General features: G+C 36.5%; 1 long non-coding RNA gene across 1 annotated transcript in view; it reads left to right on the forward strand.

Moving 5' to 3' along the window:
• Nucleotides 1-13,253, forward strand: part of LOC145269425 (uncharacterized) — a 19,245-nt gene extending 5,992 nt beyond the window's left edge. The window contains exons 2-3 of the long non-coding RNA XR_013865050.1: nucleotides 8,213-8,337; nucleotides 13,005-13,253. This is a non-coding gene — a long non-coding RNA (uncharacterized LOC145269425). The remainder of the gene's footprint in view (nucleotides 1-8,212; nucleotides 8,338-13,004) is intronic.
• Nucleotides 13,254-25,882: the final 12,629 nt, after the last annotated feature.

The following is a 25,882-nucleotide window of genomic DNA, read 5'->3' on the forward strand; positions in this document are numbered from 1 at the left end:
GCAGGCTCGAACCGGTATCACGCCAGAGGATAAAGAGGTGAAAAAACAAGCTGTCTTACTGATGTGCCCACCGTGGTTGTGACGTCACGGGCGGTCGAAATAACGCCTTTTATGCGACGTCGTATGATTGAATGACTTGCAAAAAATGTCAGCTAAAAAGACCGACCCTCTCTGTACAAAAGTGACCAGTTGAGGGAAATTAATATTTTTAGCCAATTTTTCGATATTTGTCGTCCGAGGAGTCGAGCTTCAAAATGATACCAATTTCGTTAAAAAGCGTCGCCCCTGTCGAAAGTTTTAGGCATACATACATACATACATACATACATACATACATACATACATTTTTTGCCCTTTATATTATAGAAGATATTTGTAGTGTTACGGCCGTACTAGGAGGAATGACAACACCTTGATTTATAGAAAAAATATACAGACATCTTTATTGTAGGTTTTGGAGGTGGTCAGCGATGAGTCCAATAAGGGAAAGAGATAAGGGGTTGATAGGAGAGAAGACGCCAACACAGGTATTCGCTGACTGGCTCTCGGCTTCTGCTTAGCAACATTAAACTCACTTAAACTTTATTAAAGCTGCTGTTATGGTACCCCATGTGATCTTTGACATCTGCCCTTTCTTTCTCCTTTGACAATTTATTTCAAGCCCATTGTTGTCTGCTCCATTCCCTTATTTTCCAAATGACTAATTGAATTCAAATTATTATTTTTGTTTGACGTTCCATTAGTTGTCCTCTAAGTTCAATGAAAATCCTAGAAAATGTCGTATGAGACAATTGAGATGAAAAGGGCTGGGATGGGGGTTCATTTGTACGCTCACATAAGAGGAATTTCATTGGGGCCTTCCAGAAATTGTTGGAACGCTATAACAAGTGCATTGCAACCGAAGGAGATTACTTCGAAAAAAACAAACGTGTCATGTGTGTACTAATCAATAGAAGAGCCCACACAAACAAATTCTACAAACTTATTGAACACAACTCGCATATATATATATATATATATATATATATATATATATATATATATATATATATATATATATATATATATATATATATATATATACTGTTTTAACAAAAACCAAGACTTCAAGAAATGGGTTGATAGCAACAAAAAGTCTATTTCATTGTTGGTTACAATTGTTTCAAGACCATTTCGACAAATTCAAACAATATGTCGTTTTAAATTTTTCACAAGAACAGCCTTTCTTCAGACTTATTAAATAAAAAAAAACACTTTACCAATGAAACATTAAGAAAAAGAAACATTTCCTTTGTTTTCTTTTCCTCATAAAGGAAATGTTTCTTTTCCTGGGTGTTTCATTGTTAAAGCTGAACAAAGAAAAATACCTTTTATCTGTACGGAAACTAATCTTCTTCGGACACATTTTCAGCGAAAATGGAGTATCACTTGACCAAGAGGAAGTCTCCTCCATAAAGTGCGAATAACCAAGCAACATCAGTGAAGTCCGGTAGTTCTTGGGCACGACACAATATGTGGCTAGATTAATTCCACGCTATGCCACTATTAGTGAACCGCTTAGACAGTTCAGGAAGAAGGACAGAACATAGAGATGGTCAAATACAGAACAATTAGCTGTGAGCAAACTGAAGAAAGCTCTGATAAAACCTGAAATTATGGAATACTTCAACCAACAGAAAGACACCATCATCCTTGTAAATGCAAGCCAAGTTGGATTAGGTGCAGTTCTTACACAAAATGGGAAGCATTATGGCATGTCTGTCGTTTATTTACCGCTGTAGAACAGCATTCCTCCCAGACAGAAAGACAGATGTTAGTCCTCCTAGCTGTTGTGTATTCAGCTGAGCATTTTTATCTCATCGCGTCCTCGTTGTCCGCTTCTTGAGATTGTGAAAACTCTCAAACCAACGACGATAAGGACTGTACACCGGCGTCTTCGTCTCATGCCGTACCAATACAACTTGGTAAACCATCCTGGGAAAGATGATCAGAATCCTGCAGACTATCTCAGTCGTCACCCACATCACATACCATCGAAACACAACGTAGCAGAAGCCTATATAAGGTTTGTAATTTAGAGCACCATACCCAAATCCTTAACTCCTGAAGAAATTAAATAGCTACAGAGGAGTACTCTCTATTATAAAAGGGTAAGGATGTAATAGTATTAGACGCCATCTTTGAATGTCTTCGGTCTTTCTATACAAAGGTTTGTCAGGAAATCCTGACATCAGGATACTTCACTCTACAAGTAAGCTCTGATCAAATATCTCTACTATTATATAAAAAGAAACTCTGTGTGTGCGTGCGAGTTCGTTCCCTTTAGACTCCTAAATAGCTGGGTCCATTTTTGTTTGAAATTTCACACAAATGTATTTTATGTGTCTGGGAATGTTCTTAAGTGGTTTTGTATCGGAATGTTTTTGATACCTATTGATAATCGGAAAGATCTGATCGAAAACTTAACATGTGATTTTGATTTACGTTTACACCTTATGCAGCCTAACATAACAAGAACGATAGAATGGCCTCCAGCTATCAAGTTTTTCTCAATCCAAGGATGAACTATCATGGCATAGTGGTTTCATCCTTTGAGGACACCGTCTCGTATTTCCTTCCAAATTAAGGAAAAGGTAAGTCGATATAGCCCATCAATCTCACCAAGCGATTGTTAAGACTAAACAGCTGATAAGAGAAAAAGTGTGGTTCTCAGGAATAGGTAAGCTGGTTGAAGAAACAGTACAGGGCTGCATCCTCTGCCCAGCCTCGAACCCAGGACACACGCAGCATGAACCTAAACACCCAACTCCACTTCCAGCTGCTCCATGGACTAAAATTTCAGTTGAGTTCCCAGGGCCTTTTCCATTTGGAGACTATTTGCTAGTCACAATCGATCACTACAGCCGATTCCCTGCTTTTCCGCAAGTACAGTCATCCCTTGCCTAAATACGATCTCCGCCAGGCAACGGTATTCAACCGTCTTAAAAACTGATGATTGTTCCCCATTTCAAGGACAAGATTTTAGAGACTTTGGCGTGCAAGACGGTTTCAGCACACAGAAGAATTACATCTCTATGGTCTGGGGCAAATGGACAGGTGGAGTGTTTTATGCATACTCTAAAAATGTACACTCGCTACTACAGTGTTTTCGGGACAAGATCAAAGTGTAGTATCTGTTCTTCAGATGCTGCACTTCTATTTCTTGTTCTCTTTCGGTGGAGGAGAAATCCTTCACGACTGAGACAATTTTTATTTTTGTACCTTTTCTCCACGTTAAAAAACGACCCTGGTGTCTAACTCTGTCCCGTGGGGAGGCATAGTAAATAGGTACTACAGTGTTTTATGCATACTCTAAAAATGTACACTCGCTACTACAGTGTTTTATGCATACTCTAAAAATATACACTCGCTACTACAGTGGAAGGTAAAAATTAGAAAACCTAGTTACCTCATTTTCTAAGACAATATAGAGCCAACCCACTATACAACCACAAAACCCCCTCCATTTTGTACTGGCAGAAAAATGAACATTGGTCTACCAAATGATATTAAGAAACCGGCACCAGGACCGTAACCTGATTGCATAAAAGAAAATGATTCTAAAGGAAAGGAGAAGATGAAAGGCTTACAAGAACAGCATCCCTCTGCCTAGGTGACAATATCTTCATCAGACAGAAGAAGCAGAAACATCTGTTACCATTATACATCCCTAAACCTTATACAGTTACAAACGTATGACAACTGTGCAGCGAGGAAATCATCAAGTCACTAGAAACTCTTCGTTGTTAAACCGAGTAACAAACACTTTCCATAGAAAAGAATATTCTGAGTCTGACTTTGAGGGTGAGTCAACCCACACTCACAAGAAGAGCACTGTAGAACGCCCAAAACACCACTGGCTAACCGCTACGGGAAAGACTGCCCTTAGGAAGCCTCAAAGACTTCATAATGAAGTAACATATATATTTTAAAAAATGACAACTCATCTCACAAAGAAGGGTTTACAATTAAAGGGACATAATCCCAAAGAGTTATCTACCTTACATAAGCAGGCGCAGTAAAATAAATAAGGTTCGCTAGTCAGATTAATGGCGACTGTCTGTTTCATGTCTTTTTGTTTCACAACTTTACGCCTCGGAGGATTAGCAGTAAACTTACCTCCTTTTTTTAGAGAGAGGAAAAGCCTTGGTAAGTGGATCTCCTTAAACTGCACAGAACAAACATTACGCCTCAATCAACAGGGACCGGATTGTGGGTTCTAACGGTTGCTGGCAATGAGTCAGATCATGGGTGGGTGTGTCAGAATTTAAAATTTTTTTAATATACTTCGAAAATAAACTATTAAAGATTTTTTTAAAAAGTAATAGAAATATTATTTTTTATTTTAAGAAAATAATGTTTACAAAGTGCATGCGCGCGCTCATGCAGCCATTTTTTCTACGTAATGAAATGAATTGAATTTTACGAGTTCAATTTTTTCAATTTTTTCAATTTAAAATCTATCCAAATTTTTCGATTGATCAATTTTTAAGATATTTTCAGGTCTAATGTGAAATGTTTTTTTTTCCAATAAACCGAATATAATATTCTAGACAAACGTTTTTTTTTTAATTCATCCTCCCATTTTGAAATATCTATTAAAAAGAAAATAATTAATTTTCTCACCGAAGGTTTATATATCGCAATTGAAGATAAAAGATCAATAAATAAAATAATCTAATTTAAACCCAAAATAAAAAAAATAGTTATGTGCAAATTTACCTGTAATGTCAAAAGTTTAAACCCTTTTTTTAAGCCACGTTGATTTTTTTTAAGTGAAACCCCACATTTTTAAAATATTGTCTTGTAAAAATTGGACACCTACATCAATTTTTTCCATTTTATTCAATGTTGTTTTGTTTTTTGTTTTTTTAGATTTTTGAAAAAAAATTCATTGCATAAAGAATAAATAAAATATTTTAAATCAAAAACTCATGTAATTCCTTAAGAGAATATAAAAAATGGAAAATTTGTCGGCGGGGATTTTTAAAGGTAACTTTGCTGAGTGAAATGTGATCATTTTTCACCTACAGTGATCCATACTTGACTAATTTGATTGTTGACAGCAACCACATGTCAGAAATTCAAAGAGGAGATAAGACACATATCAGCACTTCAAATGTTTGTTTCTTTATATAGTTACTACCGGGAAATGTATTTGGTCTAATGTGTTGTTTTTACGTTTTTGAAATAAGTAATGATGACGGTTTTCGACCTTCGTATTTCTCAATGGGAAGAAAGAGAGAAAACTCCGTTTGTGAACCTTTCATATGACAATTTAAAATCGCAGTATTTTTTAATCCTTGCTTAAAAAATTCTTTGATTTAAAAAGTACATGGATTATAAAATATAAATATGGATAAATTCTTAACAATGAAGAATGGAAGCACTCATTATTATTTTTATAGGTAAGTGATATTTTTAGAATTTATATAATTTTTATATTCGAAGTAAGTACAAATTCCGTTGATTTTCTTGAAATCTTTTTTTTAAAGAAAATCGATTTTAAAAAAATAGTGCATATTTTTCTATTAAATATTTTATTATTTTTAAACTTGATCTTTGTTCCTTTTATTGAGAAAAGATTAGGGTTTAAATTACATCTTTGAAGTAGTTATAAGCTTCGAAAGACAGTGAGTCTAATTAGTCAAATTTTTATCACTCATTTTTAATGGCGACATCTGACACTGCTAGATCATGGGCGAGAATGGTGGGTTTTTAGCAGCAATTGATTATGCTTGTAGCAGGAATTCGCTAACTTATATATACCTCTATCTCACAGAAGAGATGTTGCGAGTTTGTCTCTGATGTATCGTTATTTTCATAGAAAGTGTTCGACTGATCTTCAGTCTATGGTCGCCCCTCGCCAAACTTTCACAAGAAACACTCATCTAGCTGAAAACACTATCAATAATTCCCCCACTCTTTATCTGTGCCTAAACCTAAACGTAGATTCCATGAACAAAGCTTCTTTCTTAGAACTGCACGCCTGTGGAATTGTCTTCCGTTTTCCTGCTTTCCGGCTGACTACAATATGGTTGTCTTCAAGTCTAACATAAACAAGTTCTTGATGAACCATTCCATATAAGTTAACAAGTTTACCGAATTTCCATTACTAATGATTACTATATTGTCCAATTTCTACTGTACACTCTTTAACCCTTATCCTCGAGTGGCCTCTTGGCCTTGATAATGTGGTGATGCCTGTGTAAAAAAAAAACTTAGTTAACTATGGTTTGTCGTCTTTATGGCATATCAAGCACTTTTGGTCGAAACAAAATAAGTATAGTTAAGTTAACGGGAATGAAATTTTCCTCTGGATGTATGTACCTTAACCTCGTTTCTTTACATGACAATTGTATTCCCGTTATGTATCTTTTTTTTTAAATATTATCGGCCACTTGATACCAGAAAAAAAGAAGTGAAAATACGTCATAAACCATCCACTATGTAATTCGTACAGATACTTACCGAGAAAACATAGGTATTAAACGTGAAATAATGATATGATATAATAAGGAGAAAGAAACAACCTCAGTAGAAGTTAGTGTCTCCAGTGTCATTAAAACAGGGATTCGAGGAGAAATATAATAAACACCAAGGTTTGGTGAACGACATGAAAAGAAACTATAATTTTAGGTTGATCTCCATCATTCCAATTAACATAAGAGCAGCTGGACTAATAAAAAAGATTTTCAAAAACTACCTAACAAATATACCCGGTGAACTAAGTGTAAGACGATAGAAAAATTGTGTTAGTTTTAACTAAACAAAAAATATATGAATAAACACAATTGCCCAATTATGTTTCCACATTTATTATACACTGACAAACATTTAAACAACAATAAAACACAATACAATAGCGACAGTTTGTTAAGACTCACCGACTGGTGGAAAAAGTTCTCAGAGCTCACCTCGTGGTGGAACGAAGGTTCTCCTCTTCTTGAGAGGGAAAAGGCAACACGTCTGCCCGTTACCAAAGGGAAAAAAAACAACCTCACTTAGAGCAGGGGCAGATTACTCCTCCCCGGTGTCCTCTAATTTATAGTCCCCTACAACTGCATCTAAAAAGGCCGTTAAAGCTTTTAAAATATCTCTCGGTTAAAATGTGTGAGATAGCGGGTGATGTTGGAATTTTTTTGTACCAATAATGGTGCATCCCCCCCCCTGTTTACGTTTATTATTTTTTATCTAGTTCTTATATATGATTTTTTGTATTTTGTATCCATTATGATTTTAGTTTCGTATATTTTCGGTTTGTACGAAACTCCCTTTAATTTGGAGAAAAGGGAAATGCTAGCTCTGTAATGACGTCACGAGCTCAGCGCGTATTTCGTCCTCTTATGAAATTCTGCTGTCGTTGAGAGTGAACGTGTTCATTGCCAGGCGATGAAAATGGAATTTTGACGAGCCCTCCTTCAAAGAAGTAAACCCGGCAAGAAATTAATACCCGGCTTTGACGAGACAGACTTCTGGAAACTATTTACGTTTTGCACGTATTTATTTTACAAGGAGTGGAACTTAAAGAAAATACCTTTTACGTGACAAGGTATTATGGAATTTCCTATCCGGACAAGCGACGAGGTCTTTCTCCTGTAATACATGTGTGTCTACGGTTTTCATGCAAGGAAAATTCTAAAAGAACTTTAAACAAAAAAAAAAGAAAAAGGCATGTGCCTAACAGGCTTTCAATTGTGAGTACGCTCCTAAAATTAATTTCATATGCGAGTGTGATTGGGAGATACTACTATTTTGTATATTCTTGTTGTATTCGTTAATGGATACGCACCACTTTTTTATAAGAACCAGCAGTGTTGTTATTTTTTCATTACATGTTACTTTTTTCATATGTTACGTTGCCGTTTAAGTTTAATGCCCGCAAAGGGAAAAATTTGCAACTTATTTTAAATAAAGGTTCTTCTTCGTTTCAAAACAAGACATTTATATTTTATTCTTTACCCCCTCCCCTCTTTTGCTTCATGCTTTTTTTTCAGCTTAGTTACTTTAGCGTCGAATTTATCTGGAAGCAGGATAAATTCCGACAATGAATGTCTGGCATACCGTAGGATGCTCCATCTCCAATTAGAACAAAATGATAAGACTATTTTTTTTAATGAAGATCAAAACACATGAGTATTGATCTCAGAACTTTTCTTCCTTTATTTTACAGCCTTCAACTGTTTTGTGTGGCTGCTCTTTGCCGGTTTCATTTTGATGGAGAATGTGTTCGCTTCTTCGGTGACCTTCAAGATACAATCTGAACGCGACGAAGTACTCAGGGAAAACAAGTACTTGGTAACAATTAGAGTTATATTTATCTCAGTATTAATTATATAACAGCATTACTTCTGCCATTTGCAATTTCAGTATAGTTATATTGTTATTTTGATTGAACACTGTGTAAAAAATAAGGACGAAAAGTATTTTCGCCTCTCTTCGCAGTGTGTATATATATATATATATATATATATATATATATATATATATATATATATATATATATATATATATATATATATATATATATATTTACTTCGCATTCAATATTTATCTAAAATCAAGCTTCCTACCCAAAGAGTAAAATAATATATATATATATATATATATATATATATATATATATATATATATATATATATATATATATATATATATACCAGTGGTGAAAAAAACGGACTAGAGTGCTCAATGTGTAGCCAGAGCAGTATATAGGAAATTTATTACTGTGAGTCCAGAATGAGTTTACATATTGTTTCAGCTAGAGGAAAATCCTCAAAAAGAAGAGGAAATATCCAACTAGCATCGTCAGAATCCATCTATGAATTCTGACGATGCTAGTTGGATATTTCCTCTTCTTTTTGAGGATTTTCCTCTAGCTCAAACAATATGTAAACTCATTCTGGACTCACAGTAATAAATTTCCTATATATATATATATATATATATATATATATATATATATATATATATATATATATATATATATGCATGCGTTTTATTTTTTATTACCGTATCTTTCTGTTAAGTTACATTATTGTTTCACCTACCCGGCCGTTTTTTGGCCGTCCGTAGCTTCCTCAGACATTTACGGAAATGTTCGTTGTTTGTTATTGAGAAAAGATTAGGGTCTGAGGAAGCTACAGACGGCCCAAAAACGGCTGGGTAGCTGAAACAATAATGTAACTTAACAGAAAGATACGGTAATAAAAAATAAAACGCATATTTGCTCTACAACAGTATTGAGCACTTTCTTCAGTTTTCATTAATTACAATTTCTACTATATATATATATATATATATATATATATATATATATATATATATATTAGGATTTTCAGAATGTGAGAGATTGTATAATAAATTCCACAGCCAAACAACGCCGCAGCTCACAAGAGCCATGACAGTCAACGAACCGGAAGTCCAAGACAAGAAATTCTTGTGTGCGGGGTGTTTGCTCAGTTGGTAGAGTGCTTGCCTCGCATGCAAGAGGCTCGGGTTTCGAATCCTGAGTTCGGATGTGTCTAACTGATGAGCCCAAATGAGGGCGAAACTCGATCTTGAACTTCCGGTTCGTTGACTGTCATGGCTCTTGTGAGCTGCGGCGTTGTTTGGCTGTGGAATTTATTATATATATATATATATATATATATATATATATATATATATATATATATATATATATATATATATATATATATATTAGTGTTGGGACGATTAATTGGAACTGGGAATCGGAAAAATCAGAACTTTGGGGGTATCGGAATCGTATAGTCTAATTTCCGATTCCAAACCAATTCTTGAAAATTTTAAAATAAAAAATGAAATAAGTACAAATTATTTTTTTTATTATTAGAAATTGTTCCTTTTCAACATAAGACTGAGAAGGGCCACAGAATGGATTATAAATCTCATTTACAGATTCAAGATTGATTAGCAGAGTTTAATTTATTTGATTTATTAGTCATTTATTGGGAGATAACTTGCCTATTGCATCTGTATTCGTTTAGCATCTATTCAAAATGTCTATGTGCCCTTATCCGAGAGAGTTCGTATAATTATTAAGTTTTAAATGCTCTAGGTTAAATTTCATTGGCGCCAGCTGTACGTTGCGGTGTCTGTAATCAGCTTCTTCTGAAATAATTAATATTTTATACCACCTCTTTGGACACAAGGAAATCCTTAGCAGTTGTGGCAATTATTATACCAAGCATATTTGAAACCCCATTCCCAGATGTAGACTCTCCAAAACTAATTTAATTTGTTTTTATTAGTTTTTATTGTAAGTAAAATAAATATTCTAGAGTTCACTTGCCTATTCAATATCACAGATTTTAAAAAGCTTTTCGCACTTATATTATAAATAGCCATATGGTATTTATTAGAGACTTCACACTTTAATATAAAAAGATTTACCATGCTGGGAACTTTTTTTCTATATATATTTTGTTTGGCTTTGGCACAAGTGAAAATATCGATGAAAATCTCACAAGTTCATCAAAACTTTGGATAGAATATATAAAGAGCAAACATAGAGAAATTTGTTAACTTAAAAAAAAACTTTCATTTAAATTTAAAACACCCAAAACATATGAAATTCTACTTTTTTAGGCGATTATGGTGAGCACATTGGAACGTTATTTTAGAATTTAGTATGGGGTTCAGTTGTGCATATAAATATGATGTAAACTGATCCCATGTCGGTACATTTTAACTTATTAAGCAGTTAAGTAATTTTTACCAATAATTCAAAGGCCGATCAGCAAGATCATAAAATCACATGTAATTTCTATATTTTTCGTATTGCCACTCGTACTTAGGGTTAGTAGTAAGAAAGGAGCGTGGTTTTTATGACTTTTAACAATACTATATATTAATACGATAGTTTGTGTGTTATTTATTTTGTGTGTCACGATTACATTAATTGTTATGGATTCCCATTTCTTATAATAAATACTATATATTAATACGATAGTGTATGTGTTATTTATCCTGTGAGTCATGATTACATCTTAGTGACTGTTGTTTAATTATGGATTCCCATTTCTTATAATAAATAATTTTACTAAGAATTCTTCATAAGTCTTGGTTTTGGTTTTGATTATAGCTGATGGGACTCAAATCATCTATTTTTTTTATACATGATTTTACCAAGAATTCTTCATAAGTTTTGGGTTAGATTTCGATAATAGCTGATGGAACTCCACTAATACATTTTTTTATAAATAATTTTATCAAGAATTCATCATAAATTTTGGTTTCGGTTTCGATTATAGCTGAAGGAACTCAAGCTGATGCACCCAAGTCATATGAATATATTTTATTTTTGAAATCGCAACTTTATAATATATAAAAATCGATAGAACATTAACTCTATAATAATATATACGAAATCTGCAAGAATTAAAATATCATATTTAAGCATACTTTACGATCTTAGCTACGCCGGACGTCTTTGCTAGCTTAAATAAATACTTTTGCAGTTTTAAGAAGAGTTACAATAATATCTCTATTTATTTTTTTTTTTTTACCAACATCAATATATTACATATGAATGAGTCTGCTGTGGAATTTCCACAGGTCGCGCTAGTTATTATTATTTGCATCTCGCTTTTTGTTTTTTTGTTTTTTCAGAAAAGCAAATCAATTTAATAATCCACCAAATTTGTATAATTAAAATAAAATTTAAACATTCAAAAAAGGAAGGCACATAATAGTTAACGAAGCCCAACGCCCTCTCGATGTTAAAAATGGTTTTCTAAATAGTAACATTATTATTTAGAAATGCGTTCATAACAATGAGAGGGGAGGCGTTGTTAATATTTTGTTGTTACATCGTTTTTTTTTTTTTCATTTTACCTACTAGTCGTCGACTATTTTGAACTGTTTATGAAAACTTTCAAGTAGCATGTTGCACACTAATGACGAACTGATAAATTTGGTTTTGTTTAAAATCAAAATAAGCCTGTTGTTGTCTTTCAGTTTGGAATACATTACAAGGAAAACATTTGAGAAAAAATATACCCAGAAATTGCCCAGGGAGTTTATGTAATAATTTGAAAATTTAGAAAAAAAAAAAATCTCTAATTGAATATTTATAAATTTTAAAAGAATTGGAATCGGGAATCGAATCGGAATCGGAAATTTAGAACGGAATCGGTAATTGGATCGGAATCGAGAAAAATTTTGGAATCGTCCCATCACTTATATATATATATATATATATATATATATATATATATATATATATATATATATATATATATATATATATAAGAGTAGGTAGTAGTTTGCTTGAAGCATTGTTGGTAAAGTAATATATAGATTTTTTTCTAAGCCAAAGACAATGCGGGGAAAGACCGGAATTATGAAAGTAAAGAAAGAAAAACAAACGAATGTAGATGGGTGTGCTTGAGTAGAGGAGTGTCTAGCCTTTATTCGTCTATCTTTCATCAACTCAATATATAATTATTTATAACCAAGCTGCTGGTATGTCCGGTGTTTGTAAAGTCCGTTGGTGGTATGGAACCTTGATTAATTTCGAGAGAAAGTGACCTCTCTTTTTCAAAATTAATCACAGTTCCATACCACCCATGGACTTTACATACACCAGACATACCAGCAATTGGTTATAAATAATTATACATTGAGGTGATGAAAGATAGACGAATAAAGGCTAGACACTCCTCTACTCAAGCATACCCGTCTACATTTGTTTGTTTTCTTTCTTTACTTTCATAATTCCGGTCTTTCCCCGCATTGTCTTTGGCTTTAAAAAAATCTCTCTCTATCTCTCTCTCTCTCTCTCTCTCTCTCTATATATATATATATATATATATATATATATATATATATATATATATATATATATATATATATATATATATATTCACACATACACACGTACTTGTTTTTATAGTTTGTCTATGACAATACAATATCCATGATTGGTTTTCTATTTCCAGTGCATAGATTTCTATGAATCCTGTCTATCAAAACAAACCAGTTGTTGTAGCGGCAACGTCTGTAGAAATATAACAAAAGAGGATTGCAATCAACCACGGGCAAGTTGCTCCTGTCAACTTAAAAAAAAAAATCTACCACTAAGACTCAAGAAAATATGTGCGAACTTCCACCAAATTAAATGTGCAATTTCGTTATATCCGCGATCCTTGTACCAATTCTGTCTGCTAAATAAAAAACCAATAAAAATACTATTCGTTTGTGTTTTATTTTCAACAATTTTTTAGGAGCGAATGAAGTTTTATGGGATCTAATGATATATAATTAAAACAAACAAAATACAGGTAATAACAGGTATAATATAAATCTCATTCATCTATTAGTGTGTATGTATGTATGTATTATGTATATATGTATGTATGTATGTATGTATGTATTATTGTGTCAGGTCATGTCAAATGCTACTGGTACCATGTAATCCAGTACTACCTGCCTCATGGTCGGGTCACCGGCAACTAAACTGGTTCCCCCACCAGACTTGTTTGGTGAGGAGGGCGGCTAGTCTCCCTGAAGGATTAAAAACAAGACCTTTCAAAGAGCGAATGAACCCTTTTTCGGGGTCAATGGTCAACTAGCACCATGTATATTTGTGTGCATGTATATATGTGTTGGGGTGAAGAGGGCTCCTGTAAGCCGTGATGAAGGCAACCTTTCTAGGAGAAGCAGATCTCTGATTTAAAAAACCATAAAGTGGGAGACTAGTACCTGCATTAAGCTGGTCTGCAGTTTAATTTGATGCTGGCTATCTTGCTCTTGCTTGTTACCGGATCTCAACATTTTGAACCGAGAGAGAGATTTAGCTGTCGTACAAAGCTAAGACTCTGTAACATCATTTTTGTATAAATACTCCCTCAGGCATTTGGGCTCATAGACTTTAAGTGTCCGATGGAGTGGCACTCGTCTGGCAAGACGTTGCAATCATCATCATGTATGTATGTATGTATGTATGTATGTATTATATCCGAATCAATGTCGATTTATTAGTAAAATAATGTGTGAATTTGTCAACATCATTGTCTACTGCAGAAGTGTGAGTCGCAAACAAACTTTTTATTTTAAAAAAACAATCCAAGCGTCTTTAATACATATCAATTGGATTGTTATTTTCGTTGATTCGGACGTCGATTTATTAGTAAAATAATGTGTGAATTTGTCGTCGTCGTCGTCATCATCATCATCATCATCATCATCATCATCATCATCATCATCTACCGCAGAAGTGTTAGTCTTATAGACAAACTTTTTATTTAAAAAAAAAAAAGAAACAAGAAGAAAAAAGGACGAGAATAGTCCATCCGCTAGGTGTATCAGAATTTTTTTAGGAATTTTTGACACCCTTAACACGAAACTGCGAATAAAATATAAAAAAAAACTCGTAATTTCTCATTTAAAAGTGGGTTGTGTATTTTCTTTATGGATTATACTTCGAAAATAAACTATTAAAGTTGTTTTAAAAGTAATAGAAATATTTTTTTTTAAACAGTAATGAATTTTACAAACTCAATATTTTTCAATTTTTAAACTTTAAAAATCTATCAACATTTTTATATTGATTCTATTTTTACGATATTTTCAGGGTCAATGTGAAATTTTATGTTCTTTCCAATAAACCGAATATAATATTTTAGACAAACGTTTTTTTTAATTCACGCCCTCCCCCCATTTTCAAGTGTCTATTAAAAAGTAAATAATTAATTTACTCACCAAAGTTTTATATATTACAAATTGAAGAGAAAGGGTCAATAAATAATATATTCAAATATAAAACAAAAATGTTTTGCTTTTTTAGAAAAAGCCGTGTTGAAGGCAACCTTTCTAGGAGAAGCAAATCTCTGATTTAAAAAACCATAAAGTGGGAGACCAGTACTCGCATTAAGCTGGTTTGCAGTTTTACTTGTTGCTGGTTATTTTGCTCTTGCTTGTTGCTGGATCTCAACATTTTGAACCGAGAGAGAGATTTAGCTGTCGTACAAAGCTAAAACTCTGTAACATCATCTTTGTATAGATATCCCTCAGGCATTTGGGCTCATGGACATTAAGTGTCTGAGGGAGTGCCACTCGTCTAACAAGACATTGCAATCTTCATGCAATCATGTTGACACATCGGTTTCCGTCAGATCACCGAAGTTAAGCAACGTTGAGCCTGGCTAGTACCAGGTGGGTGACCATTTGGGAATTCTAGGCGCGGTGTGTGGTTTCCGCTTATCTCGGCATTTTTTCTAGTCATACTGAATCTCCACTTGCCACTGGTATTCAACAATATCGACTCAGGAGAAGCGTGGTTAGAGATTGCGCAACTTTTGCCACAAAAATGTCATGTGCAGGCATCCTTACTGTGGATATCCATAGTCTGTCAAGACTGAAGGAAGCCTTTTTTATGTATGTATGTATGCATGCATGCATGTATGTATGTATGTATGTATGTATGTATGTATTATGTGTGTATTTATGTATGGGGTGGAGAGGGCTTTTGAAAACCGTGGTTAAGGAAACCTTTCTAGGAGAAGCAAATCTCTTATTTAAAAAACCATAAAGCGGGAGACCAGTACCCGCATTAAACTGGTCTGTAGTTTAACTTGCTGCTGGCTATCTTTCTCTTGCTTGTTGCTGGATGAACCAAGAGAGAGACTTATCTGTCATACAAAGCTAAGACTCTGTAACATCATCTGTGTATAGATACTCCCTCAAGCAGTTGTCTATAAAAATTGTCCTGTGGCGATGGAAGTCATTTTTGGGCTTTAAGTATCTGTGGGGGTGACACTCGTCTGACAAGACGTTGCAATCATGATGCATGTATGTCCGCTTAAAACTTTTGTCATCGGCATTGGACCACCATAAAATAAGTATCGTTGGAAAGGGCAAAGGTCTCGGATGAAAAATGTAACAAGTAGCCAAAAAAGTTTACGATCATCTCGGCAGTTTTTGCAAGGGCGTACCTTTTACCCCAGCATTTCCAATGTTATTATTACATATTTTTTTAAAGAATTCAAAGTATTTCGCTATTAAAGTGTGGAAAAATGCTGACTCATGTTACCGGAAATGACGTCCTCTCTCTTTAATGGCGTCTATTATAAGACAAGAAAACTAAGTGGTTCTTAATATAAAGTCGAGAAAATATTGATTCTCAAGTAAAATAAATAAATAGCATCTATGTAATTGTTGCGAGTCAAATAGTAAAATATCAAAGAATCACAAAGTAGACAAAAATTATTAATGAATAAATGTATCGATTATTCTCCTTATTTACGCACTTAGTCTCATTAACAATTTACGTAATTTTTAGAATACGACACCTTAAAGCCTTGACGGGTACGTACACATTTTTTTATGTGAACACTCGATAATAAATATCACTTATTTTGGTACTTGTACAGTTTAACCAAGACATTAAAAAATGAAAATATCGAAAAAAAAAAAAAGGTTATATTGTACGTTTCCGTTTTAGACTGAAGTTCTCCGAAAAAAGAAATTCATTTAATTTCATCAAGTAATTTTTTTTTTTTTTTTTTTTTTTTTTTTTACAGAGAAAAAAACAATATTCGCTATGATACCGAGCAAAAGGTTCGATGTTTAGGAAGAAAAGCTGGTATCAAAGATGGGGAGGGGTGTCGGCGCTTTAACTGGAGTTATCTCCCCGTGGTGTGTTCAATTAATTTCGTAATGGCTGACTTCAACGCGCTCTCATAAAAAATGTGTTTTTCCGCTGTAAGAAAAACAAACCTACTCGAACAAATTAAGTGAAATTTTTTTCGGAGATCTTCAGATACATACAATATAACCTTTTTTTTTTTTCGATATTTTCATTTTTTTTAATATCTTGATTAAACTGTACAAGTACCCTTATTTTTATTGGAATTAAATTAAAAATACATCGATTTGCATTGCAATCAATGATTTTTTTTTTTTTTTGAGTCGATTTTTTTCTTTAGAAATCGGGACAACATCATACATACCGATATAAATCATTCGACACTAAAAATATTTAAATTAAAACAAATAATTTCAGTGCGTATGCACTTATGTTACCGTGCTATTTTGTTAAATAGTATTTCACGTTAACTTGAAGATTCAGCCGAAATGTCGTTTAGGGGAATGACCTCAGGCTACCGTGTGAAACGGTCTATGCAGGTCAGTAAATAAGTAAATCCCTGACTGACCGGCCATGGTCCAACCAGATCAATGTGAACATGGTTGAACCGAGCGTCCAGAGTGCTGAATGTTACGGAAATGGCAGAAGCAGTTTACAATCTCAAAATTACTTTATTTCATTTTAAGATGGGGAAGTATATGGAGTCTGTCACGGAAATGGCTGAAGCAGTTTACAATCTCGAAAATTACTTTATTTCATATATATTTTTTAAAAGAGTGTGGTATAGAAAGTCAGTACCGGAAATTGCAGAAGCAGTTTACGATCTTGAAATTACATATACATTTTTAAGCTGGGTTGCGGAGTCGGATGGTAAAAGCTCCTACTCCGACTCCTAGAATTCCTAGAATACCGACTCCGACATCGACTCCTTTGATATCTTTGACTCCGACTCCTATATGGAAATCTATTCTGCACATCCAAATACCAGCCTCCCACATCTATTCAGCATGCATTTTATAATTACTTTTCATGTATATCATTTTTGATGTTTAACATTCACTTGTATGATAAATACACTCACATGTACACTCTACCAGCTTTATTTATTTATTTAATGTTAACTCCTAACAATGCATATCACCACTTGGGCGTAAAAGGCTACTAGGAAAGATTAACAAGATGTTGGTTTGTGTAACATTTTAACTTTTGCATATCAGTACGACCATGGAAGCAGGAAATATGAAGGGAATTCCAAAGTCTAGCTGTTCGAGGGAAGAAACTATTAGAATAGAAAGCTTCTAGTATCTAGGGATCTCAACAGTGAAGGAATGAGATCTTATTGCTAAGCGGGTTTGTCAGGTATATATATCGCGAGGGGGTACAAGTGCAACGAGTTCATTTGAACACACTCCATTAAAATATTTGTAAAACAGGCACAGAGATGCAACATTGCAATGATGGGACAGGGGCTGGGGCTTAGTTGATAGTGGGACCAATTAGATTGACAACTTTTTTATTTTTACCGTTATGTGACAATACTCCATGCGTGGGCGAATGGTGGCGTTGTAGAGGTACAGGATACTCTCAGGTGTGAGTAGTCTTCTAGCTCGATAGAGGGACCCCACCTTCTTTGCAGCAGTCTTTGCAATGCCCTCTGTGTATTTGTTCCAGTTTATATCGCCTGTAAATGTTAGTCTGAGGAGTTTGAAGGTAGAATTCTCAGGTAGAGTGTTATTTATCATCGATATAGGCGGTTGGAGAGGCGTCTTGTAATTGTTAAAAGAGAGCAGCTTCGTTTTACTAGTATTAGTTACCATCCATTTTTAGCCATATTCCATGATTTTCTCACGATTCTGCCATTGTCTTAGATTTATGTACATCCGTTCTTCCCTCATACATGTTATAGAGCGTTGTATCATCAACAAATATACCCATCTCGGACACAATATTATCAGGGAGATCGTTTATGAATATCAGGAATAATAATGATCTAAAGATCGACCCCTGAGGTACTCCTGCATTAAAGTTATGCTGCTTGGATGTACGTCCGTCAATGACAACCTGTATGCTTCTAGTGTCTAAGATGGATCTAATTATATTTAGTATACATCCAGTTATAACATAAGATTTAATTTTCATCAGCAACTCTTCGCGCCAGACTTTGTCAAAAGCCTCGAATATATCAAGGGCTACAGCTATGGCTTCGCTTGCCTTATCCAGTACATTATAAATGCGTTTAGAGATGAATGTTTAAATATCTGCAGTAGAACGACATTGCCTGAATCTATACTGTTTGTCAGAGAGAAGATTTGCTTTTGCGAGGTGGTGAGCTTGTGCTTGATTAATTAAGGTCTTAAGTGCACTAAAACTTTTTTTTAATATTTCTCCTTAGTCTGAAAAAAAAAAAAAAAAAGAAAACGTTATGACTGAATCTGCGACTAAATTCGTTTTGTTGTTTATGTACCGAGATTATTTGAATAGGCAACTAGTGGTTGTGTTCAAGTTGCACGTATAGAGAATCAGCAGAGCCATTTTTATCTCGCCATATATTTGTCATGCCTTAATTTCTCATACATAAATTGTAAAACCTCATCTAATGTTTTCCTTGCCAACTGTCCTTACTATCTCAACTGGTGAACATTCATTCTGACCAAATCAACTTCCATTCAACATGTGCTTCAATGCCCACTGTGCACCATTCAGTTTTCTCATTGGCACACTGTTCAGCAGGAAGGGAGAAGATATCGGATCATAGACCATCTTGGATGTGTTCTCAAATAGTTTCCCAGTCAGCCCTGTTGTAGTACCTTGTTGTTTTGCGCAATGGTTCCTCACCTTGAGGTTGGGATTTAAACGTAATATCAACTAATACCACTAAGTGCTTTGTGTTTCCAAGTGGACTGTGGGCATTAGTGACACAATCCTCAGGTGCTGTGGCGAGGGATAGGTCTAGAAGTGAAGCCTGCTTAGGTCCACGATCTTACGATCTGGTAGGCGAGTTGGAAACATGACTGTCTGTGTGAGGTAAATGGCTACAGAGAAGCTATAAGTGGAGCGTTCAGCTGCATCTGTGTAACCTGAGAAACCAAACCAATTTATATGGTGGACAAACACCAAACATATGTATTTTGGCGTTACTATCTAAGAAGAGTGCTGCATCTATACTATCAGTGACATGACCGATTAGAGTACAATTCTGACTTGAGGAAAAAACGGTAGAGAAAATATAAGTAACTAACACAGTGATAAAATGTAAGTCAAAAACACATAAAAGCCTGATCATCTGATTCTAGATTTTTCTCTCTAGTTTAAGGGAGGGTGCTACGGATATAGACTCCAGACACGTGCATACATCTATCCGAGTCCTTACAGAAAAGAGGAAGGTATCCTGTCATGTAAAAGTAATTACAGGGGATTGAAGAGTGTAAGTTTGTTTCACTTAATGCTAAGATATCCAAGGAGTTTACTATAAGGTAAGACTCTACATCATCTAGATTGCCTCTAAGCCCACGGATATTTGTGAAAGCGAGCATCAAGGCCGGGGGTAAATTGATTTTTTTTGAATGGCAGTCTGGTTTTATCGTGATATTTGTTTGGGTTATCATTTCATTACATTTTTGTTTAATGTCAGGTTAGGGGAAAAATGTTGAGCAAAGTGGGCCGGTTTTGACACCAAGTATACACACAGTGGCCCATTAGCTGAATTCTGTCAGATATAGCAGCATGGTCCCTTTCTAAGCGCCATATGGCACTGTGGTGTTTCTCACTGAGAACGCAAACGCCGAGTTTGTTTTAAGACTTTATTCAGCCGAGAGCTGACCGCAAGTATCTACATGCTGTCTCTTTCTGCACCGCCCGTTTTTCCGATGTTCCCCCTGTTATCGTCCCCTGTGTACCTACGTACATTACATCTCCCCTCAAAAAAAGAAAGGTCCATTTATCATGGAAAAAGGTCAGGGTAGACTGCCCTTGTGACCCTTTTGTGGTCGAGGATTATTCTGCCTCAGTATGTGACCATTGAAATCCCGCCCCCCTTTTTAAAAAAAAAGTTAAGAAAAAATAAAAGGTAATTGTTCAATCTTTAGTCAATCCGGACTAAAACGATTCGGTGGTCTTATTGTACGGCCCGATCGTCGTGGCAGGGCTAGTGGGGTATGCTCACTCACTTCTCTATCTGGCTGCTCATAATCGGGCAAATTCTCATGTGTCAATGGATTCTGTGGATGTGTGTTATTTTCTGTTGCCATATCTGGAGGCATGTTTAGTTCCATGAAAATGCGTTCTGGATTGTTTTCACTTGGGGATTGACGTGCTGGCTCGGTGATACATGGCGAGACCTGATGTGATCCTGATGACGACGAACCAACTGGCCATCCTGCAATCTGATTAGAAAGGATAAAGGAGATACTCTTTCCAGAATGTGACCAGCCAACCACATGGATCCGGAACCAAAGTTATGTGCAAATACTGCTTGGTCTTCATCAAATGAACGCATCTTGGCAGATTTGTCATCGTGAAACTTTTGACATTCTTGGTTGTTATATACAACACTTGAGGTGGTGGGCTTCATACGATCCAGATTGGTGCGCAATCTTCGCTTCACCAACAACTCTGCCGGGGTAGATTCCGTTGTTGTGTGAGGTGTTGTCCGGTATGTCAGCAGAAAACGGGATATCTTTGTTTCCAGAGTTCCTCCCGACATTTTTAAATACCGTTTTTAACCAGCCCAACTGAGCGTTCGGCTAGATCATTTGATGCCTGATGATGTGGACTGACAAATTTGTGTCTGATACCATTCCGTTTCATGAACTCTGCAAATTCTGAACTGGTGAAGCATGGGCCATTATCACTGATAACAATGAGCGGGAGACCATGAGTAGCAAAACAGCGCCTCAACCTTTCAATTGTAGTGGCTGAAGTAGCTGCACTTGTGGTATAGACATCAACCCATTTTGAGTGTGCATCCGTAATGACAAGCAGGTATTGGCCATTGTAATCGGCATAATCAACGTGAACCCGCTGCCAAGGTTCAGCTGACCATTCCCAGGGGTGTAGTGGTGCCTTAGCAGGTAGGCTTCTGGAGCACTGACAAGGGTAACAGTTGTTCACCTTTTTTTCGATGTCAGCATCTATCCCCGGCCACCATACATAGGTCCGGGTGAGGGCCTTCATCTTGACTATGCCAGGGTGGCATTGGTGAAGCTCGTCCAACACTCTCGGCCTGAGATGGTGGGGAATTACCACTCGTGAACCCCACAGCAGGCACCCCCTTTCAACATTTAGTTCGTTTTTACGAGCGTGAAATGGTAAATACGGAGCATCATGTGGGAGATTGCACCCTCCATGTTGTGTGGCTTGAACAACCTTAGAGAGGATGGGGTCTTTGCGTGTATGAGCACAAGTGTCAGTCGAGTCAACGGTGGAATTGTCCAGGTGATCCATGAGATGTATAATGCAGCCTGGTGTTGGGACTTCTAATGCTTCATGCAGGGGCAGACGACTCATTGCGTCGGCAGTGACAATATGTGAACCAGGTCTATATTCTATCGTGTAATCGTAAGCACTCATCAACAGTGACCAACGTATTATTCTTGGTGGCAGGGTGTCCAATGTTGGCTTTGTTGGGCTAAAGAGGCTGATAAGTGGCTTATGATCCGTAATGATACGGAATCCACGTCCAAATAAGTAGTGATGAAACTTTTTAACCCCAAAGATAATACTCAGTCTCTCCTTGTCCAACTGACTATAATTTTTCTCAGTCGGTGACATTGTTCTCGAAGCAAAAGCAACAGGTTTCTCTGAACCGTCGGCAAAGATGTACGACAAAACAGGTCCGACACCATATTGACTGGCGTCACAGGTCAGTACCAGTTCCTTCTTCGGGTCATAGTGAACCAGGACATTTGTGGTCTGCAATGCATCTTTGGCTCGCTGAAAAGCTGTTAATTGGGGGGTGCCCCACGTCAAAGAGACACCTTTCCGCAGTAGATAATAGAGGGGGCGAACATTATCTGCGACGTTTGGGACGTACCTAGCGTAGAACTGGAATAAGCCCAAAAAAGCCTTAAGTTCGGTCACATTGCATGGGGCTGGTGCATCCCGGATGGCACGGATCTTTTCTGCTGTAGGGTGAAGGCCTTCGGAGTCAATCCAATGACCTAAGTAGGTTACAGAGGGTGCCATGAACTTGCACTTGTCCAGACGAACGCGGAGACCAGATTCTGAGAGTTTCCCTAACACTCGGTCAAGGGTGCTCAAGTGTTCCGCGTCTGATAATCCTGTAATTAGTATATCGTCCTGATAGCATACGACATGTGGTTCATTTGCCGACAAATTTTCCATACAGCGTTGATAGATACCAGGAGCTGATTTTACTCCAAAACTGAGGCGGTTGAACCTGTAGAGACCCCGTGGTGTACTGATTGTAAGGTACTGCTTTGAGTTTTCCTCTAACGGAACCTGCAGAAACGCTGATCTCAAGTCAAGCTTGGTGAATTTCTTTCCCTGCACCAATTTTGCATACAAATCATCAATCCTGGGGATAGGGTACTGGTCGAGATTTGAACATTTGTTTATTGTAGTTTTATAATCTCCACACAACCGTATTGTTTGGTCAGTTTTGACAACTGCTACTATAGGGGCAGCCCATTCTGAGTATTGTACTGGTTCGATAATACCCTGAGACTCTAGTCGATCCAGCTCCTTGTCAACCTTTTCACGCAATACAAAGGGCACGTGTCGAGCCTTGCAGAATATGGGCTTTGTTTTCGGGTCAACACTAAGTTTTGCTGTGAAACCCTTCAGTGTGCCCAATTCATCCTTGAAAACATTGGGGTATTTAGCAATAATGTCTTCAATTGCAGGTGTAGCATTTACTGCTTTCAGCTGATGGATGCGTTTCCAGCTGAGTTGCACTACTCGTAACCAGTTTCTACCAAGAAGTGCAGGGCCAGAACCAGGAACAATCACTAATGGCAGACGAAACTGTCGGCCATCATAGTCTACCAACACTTGACACGTACCACACGGCGTGATACTTTCTCCCGTGTAGGTTGCTAGTTTCTGTGACATAGGCTTAAGTACCGGCTTATCAGGTTCACACCATAGTTTTTCAAATGCATTGCGGCTGATCAATGAAACAGCAGCTCCGGTGTCGATCTCCATCTCGACATTGCGACCATTTATGCCCACCAACACCATCAGGGGCTCGGTTTTGCTATTTGCTGGCAGGTTAAACAGCCTATTCACCGAGGCGCAGTCGCTGCCTGTATCTTCGTCTACTGGTTCTTCACTGGTGACCTTGTGGGTTTTACGATTTCCAGCTCTGTCGTTGTACTTCCGGGTCAAACAGGCTGGCGAAATGTGACCGGTTTTGTGACAAAAATTACACGTTGCCTCTTTGAAATGACAGGAGTCGGGGTAATGTTTTCCGTTACATCGGAAACATGGTTTTTGTTTTTGTCTCCGTAGTGGAGTAGGCCGTTCAACCTGGTTGACTTTCGTCTGTATTGTAAAATTGGACGTTGAACAGGCTGCCATGTCACTAACATTCCTGTCTGCACTTTCCATGGCAAGAGCTATCTATCGGGCATAAGGAAATGTTAGTTTCCTCTCGGAAAGCAGTCGCCGACGGATTCGGTCATCCATCAATCCAACGACGAGCAAATCTCTCAACATCTCTTCTATCGTATTTCCAAACTCACAAAACTTTGTAATGTTTTTAAAATGAGCAATAAAATCCGAAATGGACTGACCTGGTTGTTTGCGGCACATGTAAAAGTTGAATCGCTCAACAATTACGGACGGTGTTGGGTTGCAGTGCTCTTTTAACGAGAGTGAGAGTTCCTCATAACTTTTGTCTCTTAAGCTCCTTCAGCAGAGAAAATGTTTCACCACCACAAACAGAAAGAAGGACGGCCTTTTTCTTTCCTGGATCTTGTATTCCGTTAGCCTCGAAATAATACTCCAATCTTTCTGAGTATGTGTCCCAATCACCTCCACTCGGCGAGAATTCGTCGATTTTACCATAAGACGTCATGTTTTTGAAATGCGTGTGTGCAGGTAGAAATATGTCGCTATTTAATTTCTATTAAACGCGATGTTTTTCGGGGAAAAAGTTTAAATAACTTTCTCCTTTATGAGAAATGATCTCATCCTCGTCGCCATGTGGGGTTTCTCACTGAGAACGCAAACGCCGAGTTTGTTTTAAGACTTTATTCAGCCGAGAGCCGACGGCAAGTATCTACATGCTGTCTCTTTGTGCACCGCCCGTTTGCCGGTGTTCTCCCTGTTATCGTCCCCTGTGTACCTACGTACATTACAGCCACAGTCTTATCCATTCTTTCCTAATCTTGTTTAATTTTTGAGACGAAAACATAAACGACTTACTTTTGTTTACAAATAAAATGCATTCTGGTGAATTAAATTCAGAATCAAATTAGTTAAATAAGATTTTTTTATTGCATTTTAACCCCAGACAAGACACAGTGCCACTTTGTATGTAGGGAGTTCTATTTGGGGCATAATTGCAGGGGTACTATGTAGGGAGTTGAGCAGCAAGATGTCTGTTTACATTACACTTGAACTTCTGCATGTCAGTACAGTCGACTAAACAGAAACCCGGAATAAAATTCCTAAAATCTAACAGTTTTGTGGAAGTAAGTATTAGAGTAGAAGGCTTTCTGGCATCTGGGGATCTCTACGGTATAGGATTGGGACTGCTGCATGTCGGGTTTGTCAGGAATATTTACGTCAAGGTGTAATATATAGGCGAATGATGGCCTTGTAAAGGTACAGGATACTTTTAGGTGTAAGTAAGTTTCTAGCACAGTACACAGAGAGAGAGAGAGAGAGAGCGAGAGAGAGAGAGAGAGAGAGAGCTCACATTCCTTGCTGCAGCTGTGACAATGTCCTCGATGTGTCTGCTCCCACACATGTTCCCTGTGAATGTTTTTTAATTTTACAAATTTATTGGTATTTTGCATGTTTTATCTTTTGAGTGCAAAACCGTGTTTAATTTTAGAATATTTTCCGGTCCTTAGCTCATCTGTATACGTCCTGAGATGAAGAATATAGTTTTCGGTGGGGAACTAGTTTGTATAAGCCCAGGGACAAAGAGTAAATTTCCTTCTCACATGAAGACAAAAAAATTACATGTGGGAATTCAAAAATATCCAGTATTTTTATGGAGTGGCTACATTTGATTGGTCAGTTCCTATCGCCAGTGTCTAT

The sequence above is a fragment of the Euprymna scolopes genome, chromosome 45, assembly GCF_053919585.1.
Source record: "Euprymna scolopes isolate OS-2025 chromosome 45, ASM5391958v1, whole genome shotgun sequence".
Classification (NCBI taxonomy): domain Eukaryota; kingdom Metazoa; phylum Mollusca; class Cephalopoda; order Sepiida; family Sepiolidae; genus Euprymna; species Euprymna scolopes.